At 45.8% G+C, this 18123-nt stretch overlaps 1 protein-coding gene across 1 annotated transcript in view; it reads left to right on the top strand.

The window, feature by feature from the left end:
• col18a1a (collagen type XVIII alpha 1 chain a) overlaps nt 1–18123 on the top strand; it is a 165262-nt gene that overhangs the window by 1161 nt on the left and 145978 nt on the right. The gene's annotated exons all lie outside the window — the stretch shown is intronic.

The raw sequence follows: 18123 nt of genomic DNA, 5'->3' as shown, positions 1-18123 counted from the left end.
CCGGTTGAAGTGCATTTACGGTGAGCTGTAAAAGTCTTTGTTTCCGCGGGAGAAATGCGCGTGAAGTGGCGCAAGGTGGAGGTCACGTGGAGACACGTCACGTCCTCAGTGTCTCTAAAGGACCTTAGAGTTTTATTAGATTATGAGAGGTTTTTGACTCCTTCATATTTTTTTAGATGTGCTGTATGTCTGAAGTTATTAGAGACCACAGGAGTCTAAGGCAGAGTCTAGAGTCTAAGGTAGAGTCTAAGGTAGAGTCTGAGGTAGAGTCTTAGGTAGAGTCTGAGGTAGAGTCTGAGGTAGAGTCTAAGGTAGAGTCTAAGGTAGAGTCTGAGGTAGAGTCTGAGGTAGAGTCTAAGGTAGAGTCTAAGGTAGAGTCTGAGGTAGAATCTAAGGTAGAGTCTAAGGTAGAGTCTAAGGCAGAGTCTAGAGTCTAAGGTAGAGTCTAAGGCAGAGTCTAAGGCAGAGTCTAAGGCAGTCTAAGGTAGAGTCTGAGGTAGAGTCTAAGGTAGAGTCTGAGGTAGAGTCTAAGGTAGAGTCTAAGGCAGAGTCTAAGGTAGAGTCTAAGGTAGAGTCTAAGGTAGAGTCTAAGGTAGAGTCTGAGGTAGAGTCTAAGGTAGAGTCTAAGGCAGAGTCTAAGGTAGAGTCTAAGGTAGAGTCTAAGGTAGAGTCTAGAGTCTAAGGTAGAGTCTAAGGTAGATTCTAAGGCAGAGTCTAAGGCAGAGTCTAAGGCAGAGTCTAAGGCAGTCTAAGGTAGAGTCTAAGGTAGAGTCTAAGGCAGAGTCTAAGGCAGAGTCTAAGGCAGAGTCTAAGGCAGAGTCTAAGGCAGTCTAAGGCAGTCTAAGGCAGAGTCTGAGGTAGAGTCTAAGGTAGAGTCTAAGGTAGAGTCTAAGGTAGAGTCTAAGGTAGAGTCTGAGGTAGAGTCTGAGGTAGAGTCTGAGGTAGAGTCTAAGGTAGAGTCTGAGGTAGAGTCTGAGGTAGAGTCTAAGGTAGAGTCTGAGGTAGAGTCTAAGGTAGAGTCTAAGGTAGAGTCTAAGGCAGAGTCTAGAGTCTAAGGTAGAGTCTAAGGCAGAGTCTAAGGCAGAGTCTAAGGCAGAGTCTAAGGCAGAGTCTAAGGCAGAGTCTAAGGCAGTCTAAGGTAGAGTCTGAGGTAGAGTCTAAGGTAGAGTCTGAGGTAGAGTCTAAGGTAGAGTCTAAGGCAGAGTCTAAGGTAGAGTCTAAGGTAGAGTCTAAGGTAGAGTCTAAGGTAGAGTCTAAGGCAGAGTCTAAGGCAGAGTCTAAGGTAGAGTCTAAGGTAGAGTCTAAGGTAGAGTCTAGAGTCTAAGGTAGAGTCTAAGGTAGATTCTAAGGCAGAGTCTAAGGCAGAGTCTAAGGCAGAGTCTAAGGCAGTCTAAGGTAGAGTCTAAGGTAGAGTCTAAGGCAGAGTCTAAGGCAGAGTCTAAGGCAGAGTCTAAGGCAGTCTAAGGTAGAGTCTGAGGTAGAGTCTAAGGTAGAGTCTGAGGTAGAGTCTAAGGTAGAGTCTAAGGCAGAGTCTAAGGTAGAGTCTAAGGTAGAGTCTAAGGTAGAGTCTAAGGTAGAGTCTAAGGTAGAGTCTAAGGCAGAGTCTAAGGTAGAGTCTAAGGTAGAGTCTAAGGTAGAGTCTAGAGTCTAAGGTAGAGTCTAAGGTAGATTCTAAGGCAGAGTCTAAGGCAGAGTCTAAGGCAGAGTCTAAGGCAGTTTAAGGTAGAGTCTAAGGTAGAGTCTAAGGCAGAGTCTAAGGCAGAGTCTAAGGCAGAGTCTAAGGCAGTCTAAGGCAGAGTCTGAGGTAGAGTCTAAGGTAGAGTCTAAGGTAGAGTCTAAGGTAGAGTCTAAGGTAGAGTCTGAGGTAGAGGTAGAGTCTAAGGTAGAGTCTGAGGTAGAGTCTAAGGTAGAGTCTAAGGTAGAGTCTGAGGTAGAGTCTAAGGCAGAGTCTAAGGCAGAGTCTAAGGCAGAGTCTAAGGCAGTCTAAGGTAGAGTCTGAGGTAGAGTCTAAGGTAGAGTCTAAGGTAGAGTCTGAGGTAGAGTCTAAGGTAGAGTCTGAGGTAGAGTCTAAGGTAGAGTCTGAGGTAGAGTCTAAGGTAGAGTCTAAGGCAGAGTCTAAGGTAGAGTCTAAGGTAGAGTCTAAGGCAGAGTCTAAGGTAGAGTCTAAGGTAAAGTCTAAGGTAGAGTCTAAGGCAGAGTCTAAGGTAGAGTCTGAGGTAGAGTCTGAGGTAGAGTCTAAGTCAGAGTCTGAGGTAGAGTCTAAGGCAGAGTCTAAGGTAGAGTCTAAGGTAGAGTCTAAGGTAGAGTCTAAGGTAGAGTCTAAGGTAGAGTCTAGAGTCTAAGGTAGAGTCTAAGGTAGATTCTAAGGCAGAGTCTAAGGCAGAGTCTAAGGCAGAGTCTAAGGCAGTCTAAGGTAGAGTCTAAGGTAGAGTCCAGAGTGTGTTCCGTTCTCATACACACACATGTGTTTCGTGGGCGGGGAAACCTGCACAGACACAAGGAGAACATGCAAACTCCACACAGAGGCCCTTTAATGTCATACTCCACACAGAGGCCCTTTAATGTCATACTCCACACAGAGGCCCTTTAATGTCATACTCCACACAGAGAGGCCCTTTAATGTCATACTCCACACAGAGGCCCTTTAATTTCATACTCCACACAGAGAGGCCCTTTAATGTCATACTCCACACAGAGAGGCCCTTTGATGTCATACTCCACACAGAGGCCCTTTAATTTCATACTCCACACAGAGAGGCCATTTAATGTCATACTCCACACAGAGAGGCCCTTTGATGTCTTACTCCACACAGAGGCCCTTTAATTTCATACTCCACACAGAGAGGCCCTTTAATGTCATACTCCACACAGAGAGGCCCTTTAATGTCTTACTCCACACAGAGGCCCTTTAATGTCATACTCCACACAGAGAGGCCCTTTAATGTCATACTCCACACAGAGAGGCCCTTTAATGTCATACTCCACACAGAGGCCCTTTAATGTCATACTCCACACAGAGAGGCCCTTTGATGTCTTACTCCACACAGAGGCCCTTTAATGTCTTACTCCACACAGAGGCCCTTTAATGTCATACTCCACACAGAGAGGCCCTTTAATGTCATACTCCACACAGAGAGGCCCTTTAATGTCATACTCCACACAAAGAGGCCCTTTAATGTCATACTCCACACAGAGAGGCCCTTTAATGTCATACTCCACACAAAGAGGCCCTTTAATGTCATACTCCACACAGAGAGGCCCTTTAATGTCATACTCCACACAGAGGCCCTTTAATGTCATACTCCACACAGAGAGGCCCTTTAATGTCATACTCCACACAGAGGCCCTTTAATGTCATACTCCACACAAAGAGGCCCTTTAATGTCATACTCCACACAGAGAGGCCCTTTAATGTCATACTCCAAACAGAGGCCCTTTAATGTCATACTCCACACAAAGAGGCCCTTTAATGTCATACTCCACACAGAGAGGCCCTTTAATGTCATACTCCACACAGAGAGGCCCTTTAATGTCATACTCCACACAGAGGCCCTTTAATGTCATACTCCACACAGAGAGGCCCTTTAATGTCATACTCCACACAGAGAGGCCCTTTAATGTCATACTCCACACAGAGGCCCTTTAATGTCATACTCCACACAGAGAGGCCCTTTAATGTCATACTCCACACAGAGGCCCTTTAATGTCATACTCCACACAAAGAGGCCCTTTAGTGTCATACTCCACACAGAGAGGCCCTTTAATGTCATACTCCACACAGAGGCCCTTTAATGTCATACTCCACACAGAGGCCCTTTAATGTCATACTCCACACAGAGGCCCTTTAATGTCATACTCCACACAGAGAGGCCCTTTAATGTCATACTCCACACAGAGGCCCTTTAATGTCATACTCCACACAGAGGCCCTTTAATGTCATACTCCACACAGAGAGGCCCTTTAATGTCATACTCCACACAGAGAGGCCCTTTAATGTCATACTCCACACAGAGGCCCTTTAATGTCATACTCCACACAGAGGCCCTTTAATGTCATACTCCACACAGAGAGGCCCTTTAATGTCATACTCCACACAGAGAGGCCCTTTAATGTCATACTCCACACAGAGGCCCTTTAATGTCATACTCCACACAGAGAGGCCCTTTAATGTCATACTCCACACAGAGAGGCCCTTTAATGTCATACTCCACACAGAGGCCCTTTAATGTCATACTCCACACAGAGAGGCCCTTTAATGTCATACTCCACACAGAGGCCCTTTAATGTCATACTCCACACAAAGAGGCCCTTTAGTGTCATACTCCACACAGAGAGGCCCTTTAATGTCATACTCCACACAGAGGCCCTTTAATGTCATACTCCACACAGAGGCCCTTTAATGTCATACTCCACACAGAGGCCCTTTAATGTCATACTCCACACAGAGAGGCCCTTTAATGTCATACTCCACACAGAGGCCCTTTAATGTCATACTCCACACAGAGGCCCTTTAATGTCATACTCCACACAGAGAGGCCCTTTAATGTCATACTCCACACAGAGAGGCCCTTTAATGTCATACTCCACACAGAGGCCCTTTAATGTCATACTCCACACAGAGGCCCTTTAATGTCATACTCCACACAGAGAGGCCCTTTAATGTCATTTGAATAAATATATATTAATTTATTTCACTGCTTTATGCTTTACTTTGCTCTGGATGTTTTTGTGGTAAACGCAGCAGCTTCATCTTCAAACAAGCCCTAATTTAACCTTAACTCCAGTTTACTCTCTGGTGGTCTTTGGTGGTCTTTAGTGGTCTTTAGTGGTGTTTGGTGGTGTTTGGTGGCCTTAGGTGGCCTTAGGTGGTCTTTTGTGGTCTTTGGTGGTGTTTGGTGGTGTTTGGTGGTCTTTGGTGGCCTTAGGTGGTGTTTGGTGGTCTTTGGTGGCCTTACGTGGTCTTTGGTGGTCTTAGGTGGTCTTTGGTGGTCTTTGGTTAGCTTAGGTGGTCTTTGGTGGTCTTAGGTTGTCTTTAGTGGTCTTTGGTGGTCTTAGGTGGTCTTAGGTGGTCTTTGGTGGTCTTTGGTGGCCTTAGGTGGTCTAAGGTGGTCTTTGGTGGTCTTTGGTGGCCTTAGGTGGTCTTTGGTGGTCTTTGGTGGCCTTAGGTGCTCTTTGGTGGTCTTTGGTGGTCTTTGGTGGCCTTAGGTGGTCTTTGCTGGCCTTAGGTGGTCTTTGCTGGCCTTAGGTGGTCTTTGGTGGCCTTAGGTGGTCTTTGGTGGCCTTAGGTGGTCTCTGGTTGTCTTTGGTGGTCTTAGGTGGTCTTTGGTGGCCTTAGGTTGTCTTTGGTTGTCTTTGGTGATGTTTGGTGGCCTTAGGTGGTCTTTGGTGGTCTTTGGTGGCCTTAGGTGGTCTTTGGTGGTCTTTGGTGGTCTTTGGTGGCCTTAGGTGGTCTTTGCTGGCCTTAGGTGGTCTTTGGTGGCCTTAGGTGGTCTTTGGTGGCCTTAGGTGGTCTCTGGTTGTCTTTGGTGGTCTTAGGTGGTCTTTGGTGGCCTTAGGTTGTCTTTGGTTGTCTTTGGTGGCCTTAGGTGGTCTTTGGTGGTCTTTGGTGGCCTTAGGTGGTCTTTGGTGGTCTTTGGTGGTGTTTGGTGGCCTTAGGTAGTCTTTGGTGGTCTTAGGTAGTCTTTGGTGGTCTTTGGTGGTCTTTGGTGGTGTTTTGTGGTCTTTGGTGGTCTAAGGTGGCCTTAGGTGGTCTTTGGTGGTCTTTGGTGGCCTTAGGTGGTCTTTGGTGGTCTTTGGTGGCCTTAGGTGGTCTTTGGTGGTCTTTGGTGGTGTTTGGTGGCCTTAGGTAGTCTTTGGTGGTCTTTGGTGGTCTTAGGTAGTCTTTGGTGGTCTTTGGTGGTCTTTGGTGGTGTTTTGTGGTCTTTGGTGGTCTAAGGTGGCCTTAGGTGGTCTTTGGTGGTCTTTGGTGGTCTTAGGTAGTCTTAGGTGGGGTTTGGTGGTCTTTGGTGGTCTTAGGTGGTGTTTTGTGGTCTTTGGTGGTCTTAGGTAGTCTTTGGTGGTCTTTGGTGGTCTTTGGTGGCCTTAGGTGGTCTTTGGTGGTCTTTGGTGGTCTTAGGTAGTCTTTGGTGGTCTTTGGTGGTCTTTGGTGGTCTTTGGTGGTGTTTTGTGGTCTTTGGTGGTCTTAGGTGGCCTTAGGTGGTCTTTGGTGGTCTTAGGTGGGGTTTGGTGGTCTTTGGTGGCCTTAGGTGGTCTTTGGTGGTCTTAGGTGGTCTTTGGTGGTCTTAGGTGGTCTTTGGTTGTCTTTGGTGGTGTTTGGTTGTCTTTGGTGGTGTTTGGTGGTCTTAGGTGGTTTTTGGTGGTCTTAGGTGGTGATTGGTTTAGTTGCTCTGTGTTTTTCTCAGCCTTGAAGTAAGTCAGATGCCCGGCCCGTCTAAATGACAAAGAGCCGTGTTTGTGATTAGAGGCCGGAGAAAGGCGTGTCACAGACACTAATGATGAGGTCAGAGAGGCTTCTCAAGAGGAGGGACGCGGACCAGAGCAGGGCCAAGATCTGAGCCAGGTTCTGTCCAAGTTTAGTCCAGGTTTAGTCCAGGTTTAGTCCAGGTCTAGTCCTGGTTTAGACCAGGTTTAGTCCTGGTTTAGACCAGGTTTAGTCCTGGTTTAGTCCTGGTTTAGACCAGGTTTAGTCCATGTTTAGACCAGGTTTAGTCCAGGTTTAGTCCTGGTTTAGACCAGGTTTAGTCCAGGTTTAGTCCAGGTTTAGTCCTGGTTTAGACCAGGTTTAGTCCAGGTTTAGTCCTGGTTTAGACCAGGTTTAGTCCTGGTTTAGTCCAAGTTTAGTCCTGGTTTAGACCAGGTTTAGTCCTGGTTTAGACCAGGTTTAGTCCAGGTTTAGTCCAGGTTTAGTCCAGGTTTAGTCCAGGTTTAGTCCTGGTTTAGTCCAAGTTTAGTCCTGGTTTAGTCCAAGTTTAGTCCTGGTTTAGACCAGGTTTAGTCCTGGTTTAGACCAGGTTTAGTCCTGGTTTAGACCAGGTTTAGTCCAGGTTTAGTCCTGGTTTAGTCCAAGTTTAGTCCTGGTTTAGTCCAAGTTTAGTCCTGGTTTAGACCAGGTTTAGTCCTGGTTTAGACCAGGTTTAGTCCAGGTTTAGACCAGGTTTAGTCCTGGTTTAGACCAGGTTTAGTCCAGGTTTAGTCCATGTTTAGACCAGGTTTAGTCCAGGTTTTGTAGCTGATATTATCCATAATCTTGTATATATTTAAACATGATCCCGTTTGTGTCGTTTATCAGATGTTTCACATTCCATAACTTTGGTTTTATTGCCGGCGTCTCACGTTCAGGGGAAAATAAACCGTCCCTAAAACCCGCCATCCTTAAATACTTCAAATAAACAGGTTCATACCGCCGCGTTTAGAGCTTTTTTGGCGGCACGAATCCTGCGTTTGAGCGTCGTACGCGTCGCGTCTGCGGCGTGTCCCACGCGGCATGTCTTAAAGGCGGTATGGACGATTTTGCGGCGATTTGAGAACGCACGGGGTGCGCACTCCCCCGTGTGGACCGATACAACACACACGTGCGTTTGTTTATTAGCGCAAAGCATCACATCACATCTCTCGTCTCCCGTAGATTTCTGTCCACTTCTGCATCAGCTCGAACTGTCTTTCTCCGTCTTCATTTTGCCCCGTACACTGAGGGAACTATATTATGATAGATCCATGCGCTTAGGCACGCGGGAACGTGGAGACGAGCCTGACGCGGCTGCAGGTGAGCGATAGGTGCGTTTTATGATTGATACGTGGCAGGACAAATGATTTATCCACGCCACGAGGAAATATGATAAAAAATTTGGTGAAAAAAATCGTCCATACCTCCTTTAATAAAATGTCATATTAATGAAAATCTGAAATAGTTTGTTCCTTTTTGAATTTTTCATTCGTGTCTCATCAAAATGTTTTGACCTGTTGATTTGTCTTTTATGAGAACAGAGAACGATTAGAAAAAACGATGAAACGATTTCTTTTACAGTCGACGAGTCGCGGCCATTTGCGGTCATTGACGGTCACTGACGATCATTGACGATCATTGGCTGTCATTGACGATCATTGACGATCATTGACGATCATTGGCTGTCATTGACGATCATTGACGATCATTGACGATCATTGGCTGTCATTGACGATCATTGACGATCATTGGCTGTCATTGACGATCATTGACGATCATTGACGATCATTGACGATCACTGACGATCATTGGCTGTCATTGGCTGTCATTGGCTTTCATTGGCTGTCATTGGCGGTCATTGGCTGTCATTGGCGGTCATTGGCGGTCATTGGCGGTCATTGGCTGTCATTGGCTGTCATTGGCGGTCATTGACGGTCATTGGCTGTCATTGGCTGTCATTGGCGGTCATTGACGGTCATTGGCGGTCATTGGCTGTCATTGGCTGTCATTGACGATCATTGACGATCATTGGCGGTCATTGACGATCATTGGCAGTCATTGACGATCATTGACGATCATTGGCGGTCATTGGCGGTCATTGACGATCACTGGCGGTCATTGACGATCATTGGCGCTCATTGGCAATCATTGGCGGTCATTGACGATCATTGGCGGTCATTGGCGGTCATTGGCGGTCATTGACGATCATTGGCGGTCATTGGCGGTCATTGGCGGTCATTGGCGGTCATTGGCGGTCATTGGCGGTCATTGGCGGTCATTGGCAATCATTGGCGGTCATTGACGATCATTGGGGTCATTGACGGTCATTGGCGGTCATTGGCGATCATTGGCGGTCGTTGACGATCATTGGCGGTCATTGGCGGTCATTGGCGATCATTGACGATCATTGGCTGTCATTGGCGGTCATTGGCGGTCATTGGCGATCATTGGCGGTCATTGACGATCATTGGGGTCATTGACGATCATTGGGGTCATTGACGGTCATTGGCGGTCATTGGCGATCATTGGCGGTCGTTGACGATCATTGGCGGTCGTTGACGATCATTGGCGGTCATTGGCGGTCATTGGCGATCATTGACGATCATTGGCGGTCATTGGCGGTCATTGGCGGTCATTGGCGGTCATTGGCGGTCATTGGCGGTCATTGGCGGTCATTGGCGGTCATTGGCGGTCATTGGCGCTGGAATGTCCCGTGTTTTATGGAAGAAGCTGTGAAGCCGGTGGTTTAAAGGTGTTCTGAGGCGTCGGCTTTGGCTCAGTAACAGTCAAAGTGTTCGTGTTGTGTGGGCCGCTCAAACGGGCCACGATGTTGATGGACGATCTGACCACAACGTCTGACCCACAATGCAACGGCCACTTTATGTATTTGTGTTATTCTAGACACAAACGCATTAAAGGATCTGCAAACGGAATCCTCTTTGGACCATATTTGGCTCGTGTTTGTCCCATATTTGTCCCATATTTGGCCCGTGTCTGGCCCATATTTGGCCCGTGTCTTGCCCATATTTGGCCTGTGTCTGGCCCATATTTGGCCCGTGTCTGGCCCATGTTTTCCTGTGTTTGGCCCATATTTAGCCCGTGTCTGGCCCATGTTTGTCCCGTGTTTGTCCGATATTTGGCTCGTGTCTGGCCCATATTCGGCCCGTGTCTGGCCCATATTTGGCCCGTGTCTGGCTCATATTTGTCCTGTGTTTGTCCCATATTTGGCCCGTGTCTGGCTCATATTGTCCCGTGTTTGTCCCATATTTGGTAAGTGTCTGGCCCATGTTTGTCCCGTGTTTGTCCGATATTTGGCCCGTGTTTGTCCCATATTTGTCCCGTGTTTTTCCCATATTTGGCCCGTGTCTGGCTCACATTTGTCCCGTGTTTGTCCCGGACACAGATGGTTCTGTTTGGTGAACCACACGTCCTGTTTTCCTAAACGTCACAGAATCTGGATCGTTTTTATTTTGTCCTGGATTAAAAAAACATTTCCTGAATCAGAACATCTGCAAAACAGAGTCCCAGACCAGGACTAAACCAGGACTAAAGCAGGACTAAAGCAGGACTAAAGCAGGACTAAAGCAGGACTAAAGCAGGACTAAAGCAGGACTAAACCAGGACTAAAGCAGGACTAAAGCAGGACTAAAGCAGGACTAAAGCAGGACTAAACCAGGACTAAACCAGGTCTAAAGCAGGACTAAAGCAGGACTAAAGCAGGACTAAACCAGGACTAAAGCAGGACTAAAGCAGGACTAAAGCAGGACTAAAGCAGGACTAAACCAGGACTAAAGCAGGACTAAAGCAGGACTAAACCAGGACTAAACCAGGACTAAAGCAGGACTAAAGCAGGACTAAACCAGGACTAAAGCAGGACTAAAGCAGGACTAAAGCAGGACTAAACCAGGACTAAAGCAGGACTAAAGCAGGACTAAAGCAGGACTAAAGCAGGACTAAACCAGGACTAAAGCAGGACTAAAGCAGGACTAAAGCAGGACTAAAGCAGGACTAAACCAGGACTAAACCAGGACTAAAGCAGGACTAAAGCAGGACTAAAGCAGGACTAAACCAGGACTAAAGCAGGACTAAAGCAGGACTAAACCAGGACTAAAGCAGGACTAAAGCAGGACTAAAGCAGGACTAAAGCAGGACTAAACCAGGACTAAACCAGGACTAAAGCAGGACTATAGCAGGACTAAAGCAGGACTAAACCAGGACTAAACCAGGACTAGAGCAGGACTAAACCAGGAATAAAGCAGGACTAAACCAGGACTAAAGCAGGACTAAAGCAGGACTAAAGCAGGACTAAAGCAGGACTAAAGCAGGACTAAAGCAGGTCTAAAGCAGGTCTAAAGCAGGACTAAAGCAGGACTAAAGCAGGACTAAAGCAGGACTAAAGCAGGACTAAACCAGGACTAAAGCAGGACTAAACCAGGACTAAAGCAGGACTAAAGCAGGACTAAAGCAGGACTAAAGCAGGACTAAAGCAGGACTAAACCAGGACTAAACCAGGACTAAACCAGGACTAAACCAGGACTATAGCAGGACTAAAGCAGGACTAAACCAGGACTAAACCAGGACTAAACCAGGACTAGAGCAGGACTAAACCAGGACTAAACCAGGACTAAACCAGGACTAAAGCAGGACCAAAGCAGGACTAAACCAGGACTAAACCAGGACTAAACCAGGACTAAACCAGGACTAAAGCAGGACTAAAGCAGGACTAAAGCAGGACTAAACCAGGACTAAAGCAGGACTAAACCAGGACTAAAGCAGGACTAAAGCAGGACTAAAGCAGGACTAAACCAGGACTAAAGCAGGACTAAAGCAGGACTAAACCAGGACTAAAGCAGGACTAAAGCAGGACTAAACCAGGACTAAACCAGAACTAAAGCAGGACTATAGCAGGACTAAAGCAGGACTAAACCAGGACTTAACCAGGACTAGAGCAGGACTAAACCAGGACTAAAGCAGGACTAAAGCAGGACTAAACCAGGACTAAACCAGAACTAAAGCAGGACTATAGCAGGACTAAAGCAGGACTAAACCAGGACTTAACCAGGACTAGAGCAGGACTAAACCAGGAATAAAGCAGGACTAAACCAGGACTAAAGCAGGACTAAACCAGGACTAAACCAGGACTATAGCAGGACTAAAGCAGGACTAAAGCAGGACTAAAGCAGGACTAAAGCAGGACTAAAGCAGGACTAAACCAGGACTAAACCAGGACTATAGCAGGACTAAAGCAGGACTAAACCAGGACTAAACCAGGACTAAAGCAGGACCAAAGCAGGACCAAAGCAGGACCAAAGCAGGACCAAAGCAGGACTAAAGGAGGACTAAAGGAGGACTAAAGGAGGACTAAAGGAGGACTAAAGCAGGACTAAAGCAGGACTAAAGCAGGACTAAACCAGGACTAAACCAGGACTAAACCAGGACTAAACCAGGACTAAAGCAGGACTAAAGCAGGACTAAAGCAGGACTAAACCAGGACTAAAGCAGGACTAAAGCAGGACTAAAGCAGGACTAAAGCAGGACTAAAGCAGGACTAAAGCAGGACTAAACCAGGACTAAAGCAGGACTAAAGCAGGACTAAAGCAGGACTAAACCAGGACTAAACCAGAACTAAAGCAGGACTATAGCAGGACTAAAGCAGGACTAAACCAGGACTTAACCAGGACTAGAGCAGGACTAAACCAGGAATAAAGCAGGACTAAACCAGGACTAAAGCAGGACTAAACCAGGACTAAACCAGGACTATAGCAGGACTAAAGCAGGACTAAAGCAGGACTAAAGCAGGACTAAACCAGGACTAAAGCAGGACTAAAGCAGGACTAAAGCAGGACTAAACCAGGACTAAAGCAGGACTAAAGCAGGACTAAAGCAGGACTAAACCAGGACTAAAGCAGGACTAAAGCAGGACTAAAGCAGGACTAAACCAGGACTAAAGCAGGACTAAAGCAGGACTAAAGGAGGACTAAAGGAGGACTAAAGGAGGACTAAAGCAGGACTAAAGCAGGACTAAAGCACGACTAAACCAGGACTAAACCAGGACTAAACCAGGACTAAACCAGGACTAAAGCAGGACTAAAGCAGGACTAAAGCAGGACTAAACCAGGACTAAAGCAGGACTAAAGCAGGACTAAACCAGGACTAAAGCAGGACTAAAGCAGGACTAAAGCAGGACTAAACCAGGACTAAAGCAGGACTAAAGCAGGACTAAAGCAGGACTAAACCAGGACTAAAGCAGGACTAAAGCAGGACTAAAGCAGGACTAAAGCAGGACTAAAGCAGGACTAAAGCAGGTCTAAAGCAGGTCTAAAGCAGGACTAAAGCAGGACTAAAGCAGGACTAAAGCAGGACTAAAGCAGGACTAAACCAGGACTAAACCAGGACCAAAGCAGGACTAAACCAGGACTAAAGCAGGACTAAAGCAGGACTAAAGCAGGACTAAACCAGGACTGAAGCAGGACTGAAGCAGGACTAAACCAGGACTAAAGCAGGACTAAAGCAGGACTAAACCAGGACTAAACCAGGACCAAAGCAGGACTAAACCAGGACTAAAGCAGGACTAAAGCAGGACTAAAGCAGGACTAAACCAGGACTAAACCAGGACTAAACCAGGACTAAAGCAGGACTAAAGCAGGACTAAAGCAGGACTAAAGCAGGACTAAACCAGGACTAAACCAGGACTAAAGCAGGACTAAAGCAGGACTAAACCAGGACTAAAGCAGGACTAAAGCAGGACTAAAGCAGGACTAAACCAGGACTAAAGCAGGACTAAAGCAGGACTAAAGCAGGACTAAAGCAGGACCAAAGCAGGACCAAAGCAGGACCAAAGCAGGACCAAAGCAGGACCAAAGCAGGACTAAAGCAGGACTAAAGCAGGACTAAAGGAGGACTAAAGGAGGACTAAAGGAGGACTAAAGCAGGACTAAACCAGGACTAAACCAGGACTAAACCAGGACTAAAGCAGGACTAAAGCAGGACTAAAGCAGGACTAAAGCAGGACTAAACCAGGACTAAAGCAGGACTAAACCAGGACTAAAGCAGGACTAAAGCAGGACTAAACCAGGACTAAAGCAGGACTAAAGCAGGACTAAACCAGGACTAAAGCAGGACTAAAGCAGGACTAAAGCAGGACTAAAGCAGGTCTAAAGCAGGTCTAAAGCAGGACTAAAGCAGGACTAAAGCAGGACTAAAGCAGGACTAAAGCAGGACTAAAGCAGGACTAAAGCAGGACTAAAGCAGGACTAAACCAGGACTAAACCAGGACTAAACCAGGACCAAACCAGGACCAAAGCAGGACTAAACCAGGACTAAAGCAGGACTAAAGCAGGACTAAACCAGGACTAAACCAGGACTAAACCAGGACTAAAGCAGGACTAAAGCAGGACTAAAGCAGGACTAAAGCAGGACTAAAGCAGGACTAAACCAGGACTAAACCAGGACTAAAGCAGGACTAAAGCAGGACTAAAGCAGGACTAAACCAGGACTAAACCAGGACTAAACCAGGTCTAAACCAGGAGTGTGTTTTAGGTAAATATGGGCCTGGGTGAAACAGATGTCCTTCAGTTCTCTGTCATCAACAGTCCACAACATCTGCCCACGCTCCTGGTCCTGGTCCTGGTCCTGGTCCTGGTCCTGGTCTTGGTCCTGGTCCTGGTCTTGGTCCTGGTCCTGGTCCTGGTCCTGGTCCTGGTCCTGGTCCTGGTCTTGGTCCTGGTCCTGGTCCTGGTCCTGGTCCTGGTCCTGGTCCTGGTCCTGGTCCTGGTCCTGGTCCTGGTCCTGGATCAGAGACAGAAGAGAATATAATTAGATTAAAACAAATATGTTCATGTCACAAAGAACATAATCAAGACAAAATCAAGGCTAATTTTGACTGAATATTGACAAATAAAGACAAGGTCATGACCTTGTCATGGTTTTCATGAGTGTTCATGTTTTTTCTCACAAGTTCTCCTGGATTATTGATCATCAGAATTAAACTTTATGTTGTATTAGCCGACATCTGCAGTTATGCCACGCCCTCGTGTGCCTCACCTTTGACTCATTCTGCAGTATCTTAGCACGTTAGCACGTTAGCGCCCTGTAGCTCCAGTTCGAGCTGTCGTTTTTGCAGCTTTCCTTTTGATTGTTTGTGTCTGAGACCTGGACCTGAACCTGAGCACGCACTGTACCACACGCTAGAGAAACAGCAAAGGATTATGGGAGTTTGGACAGAGGCAGAGGTGGTCCGGGCAGAGGTGGTCCGGGCGTATGCGGCGCTGGAATGTTTCATTTAGCATTTAGCGTGTTAATACAGAACGTAGCACATGGTTGTGACGTTAATATTCAAAAAGAATGTCAGGTTTATTGTGTTAAGAATTATCATGGTCCTACTATAGATCCTGGTTTATGGTGTAGGGGGCGCTAGACCTGGTTTAGTCCTGATTTAGTCCTGGTTTAGTCCTGGTTTAGTCCTGGTTTAGACCTGGTTTAGACCTGGTTTAGTCCTGGTTTAGTCCTGGTTTAGTCCTGGTTTAGTCCTGGTTTAGTCCTGGTTTAGACCTGGTTTAGTCCTGGTTTAGTCCTGGTTTAGTCCTGGTTTAGACCTGGTTTGGCCAAAGACAATTGGTCGACTGAAAAGCTGTTAAAAGGAGCAAATATTGAACTAAAACCTTATATTATTCATACGTAGTATTCATAAGTAGTATATATATAAGTAGTATTCATATATAGTATTCATACGTAGTATTTATAAGTAGTATATATAAGTAGTATTCATATATAGTATTCATACGTAGTATTCATAAGTAGTATATATAAGTAGTATTCATACGTAGTATTCATATGTAGTATTCATACGTAGTATTCATATGTAGTATTCATACATAGTATTCATATATAGTATTCATATATAGTATTCATACGTAGTATTCATATATAGTATTCATATATAGTATTCATAAGTAGTATTCATAAGTAGTATTCATATGTAGTATTCATAAGTAGTATTCATATGTAGTATTCATATATAGTATTCATATATAGTATTCATAAGTAGTATTCATAAGTAGTATATATATAAGTAGTATTCATATATAGTATTCATACGTAGTATTTATAAGTAGTATATATAAGTAGTATTCATATATAGTATTCATACGTAGTATTCATAAGTAGTATATATAAGTAGTATTCATGAGTAGTATTCATATGTAGTATTCATACGTAGTATTCATATGTAGTATTCATACATAGTATTCATATATAGTATTCATATATAGTATTCATACGTAGTATTCATATATAGTATTCATATATAGTATTCATAAGTAGTATTCATAAGTAGTATTCATATGTAGTATTCATAAGTAGTATTCATATGTAGTATTCATAAGTAGTATTCATATGTAGTATTCATATATAGTATTCATATATAGTATTCATAAGTAGTATTCATAAGTAGTATATATATAAGTAGTATTCATATATAGTATTCATACGTAGTATTCATAAGTAGTATATATAAGTAGTATTCATGAGTAGTATTCATATGTAGTATTCATACGTAGTATTCATATGTAGTATTCATACATAGTATTCATATATAGTATTCATATATAGTATTCATAAGTAGTATTCATAAGTAGTATTCATACGTATTATTCATATGTAGTATTCATACGTAGTATTCATATGTAGTATTCATACGTAGTATTCATATGTAGTATTCATACGTAGTATTCATACGTAGTAGTCATACGTAGTAGTCATATGTAGTAATCATACGTAGTATTCATATGTAGTATTCATATGTAGTATTCATAAGTAGTATTCATACGTAGTATTTATACGTAGTATTCATAAGTAGTATTCATATATATTATTCATATGTAGTAATCATAAGTAGTATTCATACGTAGTATTCATACGTAGTATTTATAAGTAGTATTCATATGTAGTATTCATAAGTAGTATTCATAAGTAGTATTCATATGTAGTATTCATAAGTAGTATTCATATGTAGTATTCATAAGTAGTATTCATAAGTAGTATTCATATGTAGTATTCATAAGTAGTATTCATACGTAGTATTCATATGTAGTATTCATATGTAGTATTCATAAGTAGTATTCATACGTAGTATTCATATGTAGTAATCATATGTAGTATTCATATGTAGTATTCATATGTAGTATTCATAAGTAGTATTCATATGTAGTATTCATATGTAGTATTCATATGTAGTATTCATAAGTAGTATTCATAAGTAGTATTCATATGTAGTATTCATATGTAGTATTCATATGTAGTATGAACATTCGCCCCATGAAACAATCGATTGATACAAAAGAAAGAACAGACTAAACGACTAAAATGATCTACAAAAGTCAAACTGTGTCTTGGTCTCGACTTCTTCTTTGTATTTACACTTTGTCTTTTTACAAAAACACAAACGTTTCACAGACGTTTGTGAAAAGTGTCTTTATGTCTGAAACGTCTCAGTCACAGAAATCAGGTTTAAACGACTTTTTCACAACTTTACACCCGAGTGAGCGCTCAAACTCACACAAACATCACCCGCGCTAATCGCCTGTGCTAATCACCCGCGCTAATCGCCTGTGCTAATCACCCGCGCTAATCGCCCGCGCTAATCGCCCGCGCTAATCGCCCGCGCTAATCGCCCGCGCTAATCGCCCGCGCTAATCGCTCGCTCTAATCGCCCGCGCTCATCGCCCGCGCTCATTCACCCGCGCTCATTCACCCGCGCTCATCGCCCGCGCTCATCGCCCGCGCTCATTGCCCGCGCTCATCGCCCGCGCTCATGCGCTCATCGCCCGCGCTCATTGCCCGCGTTCATGCGCTCATCGCCCGCGCTCATCGCCCGCGCTCATCGCCCGCGCTCATCGCCCGCGCTAATCGATTAGCGCGAATCGCCCGCGCTAATTGCCCGCGCTAATCGCCCGCGCGAATCGCCCGCGCTAATCGTCCGCGCTAATCGCCCGCGCTAATCGCCTGTGCTAATCACCCGCGCTAATCGCCTGTGCTAATCACCCGCGCTAATCGCCCGCGCTAATCGCCCGCGCTAATCGCCCGCGCTAATCGCCCGCGCTAATCGCCCGCGCTAATCGCTCGCTCTAATCGCCCGCGCTCATCGCCCGCGCTCATTCACCCGCGCTCATTCACCCGCGCTCATCGCCCGCGCTCATCGCCCGCGCTCATTGCCCGCGCTCATCGCCCGCGCTCATGCGCTCATCGCCCGCGCTCATTGCCCGCGTTCATGCGCTCATCGCCCGCGCTCATCGCCCGCGCTCATCGCCCGCGCTCATCGCCCGCGCTCATCGCCCGCGCTAATCGATTAGCGCGAATCGCCCGCGCTAATCGATTAGCGCGAATCGCCCGCGCTAATTGCCCGCGCTAATCGCCCGCGCGAATCGCCCGCGCTAATCGTCCGCGCTAATCGCCCGCGCTAATTGCCCGCGCTAATCGCTCGCTCTAATCGCCCGCGCTAATCGCCCGCCCTAATCGCCCGCGCTCATCGCCCGCGCTCATTCACCCGCGCTCATTCACCCGCGCTCATCGCCCGCGCTCATCGCCCGCGCTCATCGCCCGCGCTCATCGCCCGCGCTCATGCGCTCATCGCCCGCGCTCATTGCCCGCGTTCATGCGCTCATCGCCCGCGCTCATCGCCCGCG

Source organism: Eucyclogobius newberryi, unplaced genomic scaffold, assembly GCF_026437365.1.
Source record: "Eucyclogobius newberryi isolate DKJ021-1_F unplaced genomic scaffold, fEucNew1.0.hap1 SCAF_14, whole genome shotgun sequence".
In the NCBI taxonomy this organism is placed as follows: Eukaryota; Metazoa; Chordata; class Actinopteri; order Gobiiformes; family Gobiidae; genus Eucyclogobius; species Eucyclogobius newberryi.
Note: the sequence above shows the minus strand (reverse complement) of the source record. Positions and strands in the feature narration are given on the sequence as shown.